Genomic DNA, 13,341 nt, shown 5'->3' on the forward strand with positions numbered 1-13,341 from the left:
TGGCCTTCAGTGGCCTAAAGGAGTGTTCTCTACTCTCTGCAAAAAGCATAATCTGGTTTTGAAAATCGGTTGAGAAATTAACTGATTGTATTTAAGTATTCTCCTCAATTCACTTCTGGACTTAGCAATTAGAATTTAATGTGACAAGAATGTATTTACATGCATGCTTTCACACACAGAATGAAAACATCTCCATAAATTAAGAGTCCTGGTAAATCCCATGGTAACCTGACAGAATGGAGAGGGGGAAAGACATTTTTAAAACAATTGTCTAAAAACTGAGATTTTCAAACTGCCTTTTTATTTAAGATACATGTTGATATTCACAAAAGCTGATTTTATGTTGTTGTGTGTTGAAGAAATGATGGGGAAAATTATTTACAGTGATGCTCTCATAAGCCCAGTCTTTCATGAGCTTGATATCATCCTGTGATAAATAGCAAGCACAAATAATCCTGCAGCTGCAGTTCCTTATTAACCCTCCTAGTTGTGCACGGTTTGTGATATGTAAGATTAGATTTATTGTAGGCTGTACTCACAAGGTTTCCACACCAGCTTTCCCACCCCTCTCCTGAGGTGTCTTTTTTCTGTGTATGATGTGTGTATGCTGGGCTGTCAGGCTTGAGAAAAGAATTGTAGTACCAAGGAAAAAAACTGTGTGTTGGCGGGGTGTTTTTGGGAAGGGGCTGCATCTTGGAGGCCTGGCATGTGTACTGGGTAGGTCAGGCAAGAAAACCACATTTTCTGGTGCTCTGACAGGTCTTTCTTGGCTTTCTGTTTGTTTTTGGGCACGTGGTGTGCTAAAGGCAGCGTGGGCTGCTGTTACTGCCATCACATTTCATGGGAGCGGCTGAGGCTGGTGCTTGGCTTTTGTCAGCTGCTGTGGGCGTCCCTGCCAGACCCTCAGCCAGGCTGGGGATGCCTTGGGGTCACCTTGTGTTCCAGAAGGATGGGGCAGATCCCTGCTGGACTCCAGCCTGGAGCTGTGTCCTGCAGGAGCTGTGGTTGTGCACACTGTGGTTGTGCACACTGTGGTTGTGCCCTGCAGGAGCTGTGGTTGTGCACACTGTGGTTGTGCACACTGTGGTTGTGCCCTGCAGGAGCTGTGGTTGTGCACACTGTGGTTGTGCACACTGTGGTTGTGCACACTGTGGTTGTGCCCTGCAGGAGCTGTGGTTGTGCACACTGTGGTTGTGCACACTGTGGTTGTGCAGAGCTCCTCCAGGAGCTGTGGTTGTGCACACTGTGGTTGTGCAGAACCCTCTGGAGCTGTGGTTGTGCACACTGTGGTTGTGCAGAACCCTCTGGAGCTGTAGTTGTGCACACTGTGGCTGAGCCCCTCTGGAGCTGTAGTTGTGCACACTGTGGCTGAGCCCCTCTGGAGCTGTGGTTGTGCACACTGTGGTTGTGCACACTGTGGTTGTGCACACTGTGGCTGAGCCCCTCTGGAGCAGCTCCTGGCACACCTGGGAAGGGCTCAGGCTCACCCAGAGCAGCTCCAGATACACTGACCCTGAGTCTGCATGGTGAGCTGGGCTTCTTCCCCCCAGCTCCACCACTATTCACACCAACAAGTGCATGTCATTTACAGAAATGGAGAAGGAAAGTCACTCTGTAATTCATGAGGTGTAAGTTTTAATTATTGCAGTGACCTTTCTAGCTGTCCTTGTCTTTCTGCTTATCCATTGAACTGTGCATTAGACTCCCTGACTTGAAAGCAAATTATTTTCTGACTTGTGGGAGAGCAGGGATCCCAGAGCAGGTTCCATCAGTGCTGCCCTGGCCTGCTCCTGTGGGCAGTGCTGGGTGTGTTCCTCAGTTGGAACAGAACCTGGAGTGGCATGAACACCACCCCACAGGAGGGCCCTCTGGGTTGTAGTGTCCTCAGAAGGGCTTTTTCAGTTTATCCTTTCAGCTCCCAAAAAAACTCTTCCTGTTGACTTGAGTGAGTGTGGAATCCTGGTTGCATTATTGTATTGGTCATTTAAATGCCTCTGTACCTCCCCCCTGTTTGCTCATCCAGCTACAAACCTGCCCATGCAGGAGGTGGATCCTCCTGTGTTCCTGCACACAAACAAGAGCTTAGGTAGGTATTTTATCACTTAGTGTGTGAGCTGACACAGGCTGGACTCATGAACAGCCACAAAACCAAGGGTGAATTGCAGAGGGTAAATTTGTTTTCATTCTGTGGCAGCCTGGGGGATTCCCAAGGCAGCAGCAGGGCAGACACACCTGGGGAAGGCAGGTCCCAGGAGCAGGTCCTTCTGGAGGATCTGTGCAGTGTCACCTGTGTCCTGAACCTGCTGTGTCACCTGTGTCCCAGGGACACACACAGGTGCAGTCCAGCCTGTGCTCTGATCTTCCCCACGGCAGGGCAGGAATCCCAAGCGTGTTGGAATGGTCTATCCAGGCCTGTGTTATCTAAACACAGATGTTCTACTTGTCAGGTGCTCAACACCAACAATTAGGATGATATATGTGTTCTTCTACAGCCCAGCTGCACGTCACTTGGATATGCTCAAAATCCTCCTCACCTTTCCTCCATTCATTTTCCTACACCTATTAAAAGTGATTATGCAAAACACCCTTTTTCCTGCTGCTTTAGCAAATTCCTGTCTTGTATTTTCACCTCCAGTTTATCAAAAATATGCCATGTGCCAAATGTCCCTTTATTAGATGTGTGAGGAAAAGAGCTGCCAGTGATTAGATTGGCTGTTCATCCTCTCTCTGCTGGTCCAGCACAACCAACATTTGCTTCCTGAACATTAGCCAAAAATTATCTTCTCTCCAGCTGGATGGGGATGTTCCATCATCTTTAAAAACTGAGGTGACCATTATGTTGTTATTGTTAGGCAATTATTTCCTGTTCCCATACAAATTTACCCTCTGACCAGCTCTGGCCATGATGTATCTGGCAGAGAAGCCAGTGCAGACTAATCAAGGCTTGTGAGAGCTGCTGTCACTGTAATGCAATTTGTCACCTCCTACCCCTGCTGCCTTTGCCACTGCACCAGCTCAGGAAATGCATCTGTCATCTTCATCAAGGCTTCCTATCCCTAACTGACTACCTTGCCTGCAAAAGGAACAATTCCAGTGGCTGTCCCAGAGTGCAGAGGAGCAGGAGCTGTTTTACCTTCCCCTTGCACAGTGCTGGAGCTGGGCAGGGAGCTGGCTGGGGGCTTGGTCCAGATCTTTCTGTGCAGTGCCTGAGGCACACAAGAGCTGCAGGGAGAGCTGAGTCTGCTGGAGGATCAAGGTGGTGCTTTATTAACCAGCTAAATCCACACAAAAGGTGGAGCCAGACTCCCTGGAAGTGCAGTGACAGGATAATGGACACAGGCTGCAACACAGGAAATTCCTTCCTGTGGAAAGGAATTAGGAAAACATTGTGACAAAGAGGTTGTAAAACCCCAGAACAAGGGCCTAGAGAGGCTGTGGAATCACTGGGTTTGGATGTACCTGTAGAGTTGGAATTTTTTTAAAAAGACACTTTGCCTCTGCTCAGAAATATATTATGATTTATTTTTCCTAAATATTTGTATAGATACTTAAGTACCTGTAAATAAGGATTTTATCTCAGCAGTAGGTTAGGCAGAAGTGATTTTAGAAATGAAACAGGTATGGGGAACAGAGGCCATTCGTTTCTGTCTTTTTTGGAAGCACCTGGAATGAGCACAGGGAGAGGTGAGACCCTGAACTGGATGGTCACTGTTCTGGGCCAACACAAAGCCCTGCTCAGACAGACCCCTGATTGCTGAATGTAAAACTCTCCTGTGTTTGTAGAATCTTCTGTGTTTCAGTGCTCTGCATTAGAATTCTACTCATCACACAAGTTTCCAAGTTGTACTTTTATCTTGATGTAGATTTGAAAGCTTTTCTCCCTCCTCCCACCCCTGTCCTCCTCCCAGCTTCACTCCCTTATGTTATAAATGGTATGACCAATACACGAGAAATCACCCTTGGAGGATTCAGTTTTTTCTGCCCTCTTACATGACATGTAAAATTTATTTTGAACACCAAAAACTGTAATCTCACACAGTGTTATGAGTTTTAAAATGCCTGTTTGGGCTGGTAACTTAAAGGGGAAGAAAAGGAAGCAGCTGGTTTTCCTTTTTTAACCTTTCAGCTACCTTTTTTTTTAGATTTTTTTTTTTCTTTTTCCACAATCTCCTGCTTTCCTCCTTTTCCATTTTGTAACACTGTTATGCAGATAAAGATTTATGACATGTAACCTTAATAGCACTAAACACTTGTTTAATTGGTAGAGATTTGGGAGGAGGCCCAGACTAATTAACACAAATTTCTACTCTATTGTCAGTGTTTAATGGATCTTAGGACCAGATCTTTTTGGAACTAAAAATTATACTGAAGGCATGTTGAAAATAGAAAATAAAATCATATATGGCCACCTTGACAAACATTCTGTTCCTGGAATAATACTTGTTTTTTATAAGTAACAAGACATGCATGCAGTATAAACAGTGAGTTTCCCTTTTGAAGCATTGTTTATAACAACATGAACCCTCCTGGGATTCTCCCCAAGTATATCCACACACCTCTAATTTCACAATTTCTCTTTCTTAAGAATTGAATAATTGAATAATGAGCAATTTTACTACAGGAAGTCCTGAGAGTGATCTTTATTAAAGCTCAAAACTTAACTGGTTGCTTATAAAAACACAGAAGCTAAGAAAAAAAATATGATAGAACCTTATATAAATACTTAGTAAAATATCTTTAAAGGTCCCAAATTAGGAAAGGATAATTTCAGCACAAGCAGGATGAGACTTAAGTTCAAGTGTGTTAAGCCTGTGATCTTTTCTGGGTATTTTTATTTTCTCTGGTACTCCCAGAGAAGGATCCTGCTCAGGAAAGCCCTGTCCTGGTGAGCAGAGGATGCTCAGCCTGGCACAGCTGCCTCCCACACACTGAAGCCAGGTCAGATAATCCAGTCTGTAAGAAAAACGATTCAGCATCTCTTGGGTAATTTTCTACAAAGGCCTTTTGAAAGAGCAGGAACATGAAGGAAGTTTTGTGTCATCAGAATTTGCTGCCTTTTGAACCTTTTCATTGCTTGGATTCCATTTCATCAATTGAGCTGATCATAGTGGAATTCTCACCTTCTTCCAAGTGTCTGCTTGACCTTTTGTTGGGTCAGGACCCAAGTGTCCTGGCATTAAAGAACGATGCCCTGTGATTTAATACTCTTTCTCAGCATTTCTCTCCATTCTTCTTTGCTCTCCAGCTCAGGAGTGTCTTGGCCAGCTGAGGTTTTTTTATTCCTCTTGTCACTGCAGCATGCTGCTGCTCAGAAATCCACCTTGGGAGCTCCCATTGTCTGCTTTTCACTGTTAGAGCAAGAAGCTCTGGTTCCAGCCCTCTGTTTGCCCTCTGGAATGTGGCAGGAGTGTCAGGGGAATGTGGGCTTGAGTGGCTTGTGCTGGCTGCTAAGGCAAATCCTTTGTTGTTAATCTCCGTGTAAGGAAATACAAATTTGGAATTACTTGACAGGATTCTACTGAAATGCTTGGCGTTGGATGCCTTGTAGCTCCCACTAGTGTTTGAATTTTGGTCTACTGGCACTTACCAGACAATGTTTCCTTTCAAATAAACTACCTAAAATTTCTAATGTGCTTTTATGTGAGGATTTTCTTCTTTCTTCAATTAAAGCATCAAATGCAGTCGAGTATTTGCACAGGGTATGCAGAGAGATGGTGGAATTCCTGTTCAGGGCTCTTCTTAAGAACAAAAACCAAGAATGGATGGTTGCTCTATAGGTTTGATGGTGCTTCAGAGATGCTGCATTGTCCAGAACACTTTCAGGCAAAACTGAGAGCTTTTATTTGTCTTCAGAATGAATGCTTTATTCCTGTTTGTGGAAATTGAAATGGTGGTTTCTTAGAGAAGAAAACATAAATTTTCACCCAAGCTGCTGCAAGGTATAAATGCATTTAACATGTCTTCATCTCAGATTCTGTAGTGTGAATCACATGGAAATGATTGGAGCAGAAGTAATTTTGGTCGTTGGCCAGATTTCAATTTTTCACTGCCCAACTGTTTTTCACATGTTTATTTACCTGAAGAAGAGAGAGCACCAACCAATTAGCATATGGTTCTAGGAAACACAACGGATATTCCAGTTAGTGAAAAAATCATTTAAATGTGTTATTTGTCATCAAGGTGCATGATATGTGATTGGCTTTTTAATGGCTTTTAGAAATGTGCTTCACATAATTTGAAGCAAGCTTTCTTATCAGTATGTCGTGCAATTAATTTAATCTTGTTTCTGTTATTTCCACTGTATTTTTCAATTCAGTGAACCTCATTACATTTGCAAGTGCATTAAATTAGAGCCTGGATAGAAGAAGAGAGATGATAATCAGTTAATTTAATTATATTTCTAGGTTTGCCCATTTAATGGCATGTCTGCCATTGTTGTTGCAGCCTTTACAGCAGTAGCACTGTGCAGGAATTAGTTCTGATTCCATGTAAAGTTGGTGTTATCTGATAACTCCCGACAACTGCTGGAGCCACATGTTCAGTAATTTATGAGTCTAATCACAAGTCATTTCCTTTAAGCCTAAAGGCTACAGTATGGAATGCTTCCACTGTATTCACTGCACCATTTCTGGACTCTGCATATGTGGGGATGTTTTTGCAGAGCTTGGCACCGTGGATTAAGAAACACAAGTTCACGTTCTTACAGTGATTGCAGGAGCAAGGAGATGTTCCTCTTCGAGCCAGCTGAGCACTGCAACTGGGAATCTTCTTGTTTTTAAGGAGGAGACAAAAAACAGCCCCCCAAATTCACCATTATGCAGCTCTTCATATGAAATGGCCTTTACTTTTACTAATAAAATTATGTGGTCCTTTAGGCAGATGTTAGAACCTGAATTGTAGTACTCAGCTTCTAACATGGTGCCTGTCAATGTTACTGCTTTTGCAGTAAATAATATTTTTATATTTCTTTTGCAACTCTGCAATTTTGTTTTTTCCCCTAAAGTTTTGTGCCATATGTTTGAAATTTCAAAGTGTATGGCATTTGCCCTGGCATCTGGAAATCCTAAGGATGGGCTGCTGAGGCTCCAAAGCAATGCTGCATTATAAATCTGAATCAATTGTGTAGCTCATTAAAGGCAGATCTATTAAGGCAACAGTTTCGGTTTTTAGACATTTATAGATTCTCAGTATGAATGTGAGAGAAAAAGAAATTCAGCTCTGACGTACAAAATGTTCCAAGTTCTGATGTTCTAAGATGGCTGTTTCTGAGATTTTTGGGGATTTAAGATTTGGAAATAAAGGTATTTTAAAAATAGTGGCAGAAATAACCCATAAATGAGGAAGAAAAAAAGATGAACCATCATGTGGCTGCAATGCAAATAATGCACATGGGCTGTGTACATGAAGTTTCTTTTTCTGGAAGTACTTGCCACTAGAACAAGACTCTCATGCCACAAGGTCCCATGGCCTGTTGGGTTAGCCTGGCAATCTGGAGAGTTGATGTTTTGCAATGGAATAGATGGATTAAGCTTTTCAGGATAAAGATATTTTAATATTTCTGATGCACTTAATGGCAGAAAAAAAAAGCAAATTCAGTATGTTTTTGAAAGTGAGACCTGTGTGTGGGTGCAGAGTGGGAGAATGAGACTGAACAAACTCAGAAGGGCTGGGTTTGTGAAGCTGTCAGTGCAGAAATGTCACATTCTGCCAGCTGCTCCCCTCAGTGCTGGGATAACCCTGCTGCCAGGGGATTATTCCTTACTATGGCTGAGTAACGTTGGTGTAGAGCTGGTCAGGGTGGGACACCAGTTTGGGTGTTCAGGTTAGTGAGAGAGATATCCTGCTTCTCCTGGGGTTTCCAATCACCCATGCCTGATTTGATGAATCCCAATCCCATCACTTCACTTCCGTTTACACCTTTCTGGTTTTTTGTTTTTTCTCACTTTTGCTTACTTTTACTGTGAAGTTTCTTTTGGCAAGAATGACTGATAGACAGGCACTTATTTATTCAGGATAGTGCAGGGATATGCCAATATTGGTTGGATCCAGTGGATTTGGTGAAAATTAAAAACATAACAATTACTCTATATCTTGTTTTTTTGTGAGGAGGGGTTAGTCAGGGACAAACCTCCTTCTCTGTTTATCTTGCAGGTTTCCACTTGGGCTTTGAGGACCACGTTTGTTTTGAGCTGCAATTCACAATTCTGTAACAATGACAATTTTTAAACCATATTATTTTTCTAAATAAGTACGGTCTCTCTGTTCAGCTCCACTGGAAATAAGTGCTTTGAATTTCTGCCAGTACCCAGGGTCTCTGGCAGAGTCCCCTGGAAACCTGCACGGGCCAAAATGTAATGTTATGCCTTTCTACTGGCAAAATCATTCCTTGGAGACTGCAGAGCAGGGATAAATCCAGCTGCTTGTCCAAACACAGAAATAAAGCAAGGATTTATTAGCTAGTTTGGACTGCAATTTTGTCTGATTACAAGAGTCCTCAGCTAATGCTAAGGGCAGAAAAACAGACCTGCTCTGACTCTGGATTGCAACAGGGAGAATGAAATAGATTTAATTAATAGAGCAGTGAAATTTTTGTTTAGCTATTTGATATAGGGGAGAAGAGAGCCTCTTCTTAAATGAGGATAAACCTACTTGCTAGAGCATCATCCTAGATTACAACTGTTTTGTATCCTCTACTTAACTTTTCTAGAAATGTTTTGTTTTTTGTTTTTGGGGGTTTTTTTGTTGCTTTTTTGGTTTTTTGTGGGGTGTTTTTTGTTTCTTTTTTTAATTTTTGTTTGCTTTGTTTCAAACTTGTTAATTGCCTATGACTCTTTTAGTGATGCTTTCTGTGAGTGGTTTCTGCTCTCCTTGTTTTTGTCAGTTCACTTTGGTATTTTCCCCCCAGCTGGTATTTTTGGAGGGACTGGAATAGAAGGATGACATCCCTTAGCATTCTGTGTTGGAAAAGTACTGTGTTTCCCTTTCTGGCAGGAAAATTTTTTCCAAATCCCTCCTTGGTCTGAGCTGCTGCGTTTGACATCTCATTATTTGACTCAGCTGTTTCTGTTTCACCTTCACCCAGCTAATTAAGCAACTCATTGAATGTATTATTCAGTATTTGATTCTGCTATCTGAGTCGGTGAGAGATGGAATTTTAAAAATAAAAAAAAAATGAAATTAAAAAACCTCACCAAAAAATCCCCTTGATGGGATTAGTGGAAGGATTGGTGCTGGACACGGTGGGCTGAAGTGAGCTGAGCTAATGGGCTTGGCCATAGATGAATCAACTCTGCTTGAGGCAGCTCGGGTGCTGGGAAGGGATGGGATTAGTGCTGATCATTGCTGAACCAGCTCGATGTGACCTGTTAATTGTTCCAGGACAGCTGGGGCTGGGGGTGTTCTTTGGCTTTGTTTCCATCTCTCAGCCTGTCCTGTCCTGCAGGGCATCCCATGGCTCTGTGTCAGCTCTGGAGAAGGACCTGAGCTGTGGTGGAGCTCAGCTTCACTCTCCACTGCCAACAGAGATCACTTTCCAGGGCTTTTGGCCATTTGTAAATAATTTATTTCTCTTTTTTGGATTAGAAATGTAAACAGGAGTGCTCTGCAAATGAGTAAAATCCAGTGTTCAGCTGTAAATTATCCATTTGTCTTTCCATCTCTCTGACTTTGACTGCCTTTGTGACTAATCTTTTGTAGAAAAGAGTGGTGTTATTGCAATTAAATTAATTTCCATTTTGCTTTAGACTATTTTCCCTTAATATTTACATTAAGCTACTGAATTAAACATGACTATAAATAATATTCTCATTCATATAAAACCTACCTATTTTTATCATATCAGTTAACACAAACTTAAAAAAAAAAATCTTTTTATAAACTCAAATTAACAAAAAATTACTGTCAGCAATCTGGTTTTGGAGTATGATACAAATTTTGGATACAGAAGATTGAAGTGTATTAATTCACAGACTGATTCATATATTTATACAGTGTATGAATCAAGCACAGTAAGGATTTGAATATCTGCCTTTAGAATCCCAGAAAAGTTTTCGGCTCAGTTTGCAGTTCTGGAGGTGTCTCCCTCTCCTCCTCCCAGGGCTGGGTTGTCCTTTCAGCTTTGACCAGAAGCACATTTTGGGCTCTGGGAAGCCTTAGCTGGCAGGAGTCCAGGGAGAGCTGAGAATTCCCAGTGAGGTGTTTTCAAAGTGACACTGCTGTCAGCCACCAAAGAGCCACTGGAAAAATCCCAAGCAAGCTTTCCACAAAACATCTGATACTTTGTCTCTACAATAGTTTTACAATATATGAGATAGTTGGAGTGAATCAGCACAAAAACAATCACTAGAAAATTCTTCTTGCTGGTTTTAAATGATCAATGGTTTTAGATGATCAATACTGTTTCTCCTGGTGTAGCTCTGTTATATTTAAGAAGTGGGAGCTCTGTTCTGAAAGGTTTCATGGCAAAACAAAAAGCAAATTGTAGCAGATTCAGGTGTAACTAATGCTGCTTTTGCATTGTTTTGAGGATTGGGGTAGTTCCTAAAGCCAAATCCTAGAGCTTTTAAGGTAAAATACATTAAGTCCAATCATTGTTTTAGTTGAGCATATACCTAATATTTTTCATTTTCAAATAAGAGTACATTTTGCCTTTAGCTTAATCTGCTTTTGGTCTGATCAGTCACATACTTTGGATCTTTGATGTTCCAAGGGAAAAGGATGACTTTTGGTAGAGTGGTGGCTTTGGAACAGACTCTGACCTCTTTGCCTTGCTTTTGCAGATGCAGTTTTGTTAGCCCAGAAGGTTACTGTTCTCTGCAAGGAAAAATAAGTATTTGGACTGGGATATCTCCAGATTAGTGTTCTGGCAGGTACCTTTTTATACTCATCTTCTTGCTAACGAGAAGATACCTAAATATTTTATTAAGCTACTAAAAGACTGAGAACATTTTATGAGACATGAACTTTAATGAGATATGAAGTAGAAAAAATTAGACTCAGTCTTTCAATAATTTGGAACAGTGAAAAATTATCTGTCTTATCATACTAACAAGGGCTCAGAATACACACAATTGTATCAGCCAACTGAATTTGTATTCAGTTATTTTCTTGGTTTGGACTTGTTTTGAATCTCTACTTTTTACATGCTTTTCTGGAGAAAGGATCTAGTAATACTTCATACTGCTTTATTCCAATGAGAAAAAGAAGTTAAAACATAAAAAAAACTTAGTTAAGTTTGGGAGCTAATTTAATGTACAAAAACTTGGCTAGATTTGGAGAAAACAACCAGTTAATCAGATTTGTTTTTATAATATGTGATTGTCTTAGAGCTTATGACTGGTTTATATTTGCAAGTTTGCATTTTATAATGACGTTCAATCACGCTGTACTTTTATGTGGTGAATTTATTTACTATTTGAATCAAAAGTGATTCATGAAATGTGACTTTTTGTTTTTCTTCTGTGCTGTTTAAATAAGGCTATATATTAATTATGCTGTATAGGGTAATAAACAAGCTTCTCAAATTATTTTAGCTGTGAAAGTTGAGCAAAAAAAAATGGCATATATACTTGATGAATACATGTGAGTTTAATTCATTTTCACTGGTCCAATGTATTTTAGAATTGAAATATTCTTCACCTGAACTTAAATATCAAGTGAATGGTTTCTTTTCAATTCTCTAAAAATTCTCAACTGTATTTCAAAACCTACTTGTTCCCCAGATAGTAAGAGAAATGCTTGTCTTTTTCTCATCCTGTGCTCCACCCAGCCTCTTGGCTAAGGACTTCTTTCCATGTCTCTAAATATTTATATCCAAATACTTTTCAAGACAGTTTTTTTCCTCACACAGTTGCATCCATAGATAGAAAATTTCCTGAGAGAAACCTGCTGTGGTAGATTTCCAGGTGTAGCAGCAGCAAGATGCCCTGGTGGCAGCATCAGCTCCTCTGTGGCTGAGCAGGGGGAGATCAGCCAGGCCAGTGAACACGGCTGTCCTGGTTTGGAGGACAAGTGTCTGCTGAGAAAGGCAGGAGCCTCTCTTTGAAATAGAGAATGTAAACCCCCTCCCTCCAAATTACAGTAATTTCACGATTACAGTAATTTCACGGACGGACTATAAGCCGCATCGCCGGGTGTTGGCAAACATTTCATTCTTTGTCCATACATAAGCCGCACCTGAGTATAAGCCGCTCTGTCGTTCACAGCAAGGACCCACGTGCAACAAAGTTGCCAATTAGTAACAGAACTGCGGCATGGCAGGGTTTACTGGCTCGGCTCGGGCCGTGAGGGCTCAGGGCTGCCGACAGGGCCAGGTGGCCCAGCTCAGCGCTGCCGCTCGGCGGGGCCGCTCGGGGCCGGCAGCCGCTGCCTCTGGGCTCGCTCGCCCCGGCCCGGTGCTGCCCTGTGGTGGCAGGTGGGCACGGAGCTCACCGGCACCCGCGGCGGTGGTGGGAGGCGGGGATGGAGCGCCCCCACTCCCGTGGCGGCAGCGGCGGCAGGAGGGGACGGGAGGCCCCCGCCTCCCCCTGAGCCATGGGGCCAGCAGGAGGGGGCCCCCCGTCTCTTCCCCGGGCTGCTCTGCCTGAAGGAGGGAGCTCCCCCACCTTCCCCACCCCCTGCGCTGCTGGCACTGAGCTGGCTCCACCTGCGGTGCAACAGAGTAACCAATGTGTAACAATCGGGTAAAGGCGGGTTTTACTGGCAGGTTGCTCGACTCGGCACCTCGGTTTGCATTTCCGGGATTGAAAATGTCAGAAAATTATTCACATATTAGCTGCTCTTGAGTGTAAGCCGCATTTCTGGTGTGGGAGCAAAATTTTAGTCAAAATGGTGTGGCTTGTAATCGTGAAATTACTGTATTATAATTTTGAAATCAAGGGGCTCTCAGGCAAAGATATGGGAATTAGGAATAACAGTTCTTTAATAGGGAAATTAAAATAGAAATACAGTACTACAAAGAAACAAACCCCAAACCCTGACACAGTCAGAGTACAACCTGACACCCCGTCAGGCAGGGTGTTGGCAGCAGTCCCATTCCATGGTGGCTGCATCCTCCTGCAGTGACAGATGTGGCTCAGTTGGAGCAGTGCTCCTGTACAAGGTGCAGTTTCCCTCTGGAGCTCCAGTGGTGATGTGGAGAAATCCGGTTTTCCTCTGGAGTCCAGTGGAGAAAGGGGCTCCCTTAGTGTCCCAAAACCTCTGTTTTTATCTTGGTAAGAAATGTTGGGCTCTTCCCCCTGGCTGGAGCAACTCCCAATGGGATGGAGTAATTTTATCAGTCCCACAGTGGGACTCAATGGCCATGAGCAGAAAATGACTGGCTGGAGGAAGGATGGGTTGTGA

At 42.6% G+C, this 13,341-nt stretch overlaps 1 protein-coding gene across 22 annotated transcripts in view; it reads left to right on the forward strand.

Annotated features, from left to right (window-relative positions):
- RBFOX1 (RNA binding fox-1 homolog 1) overlaps positions 1–13,341 on the forward strand; it is a 1,131,477-nt gene that overhangs the window by 583,249 nt on the left and 534,887 nt on the right. The window lies entirely within an intron of this gene.

This window comes from Catharus ustulatus, chromosome 16, assembly GCF_009819885.2.
Source record: "Catharus ustulatus isolate bCatUst1 chromosome 16, bCatUst1.pri.v2, whole genome shotgun sequence".
NCBI lineage: Eukaryota > Metazoa > Chordata > Aves > Passeriformes > Turdidae > Catharus > Catharus ustulatus.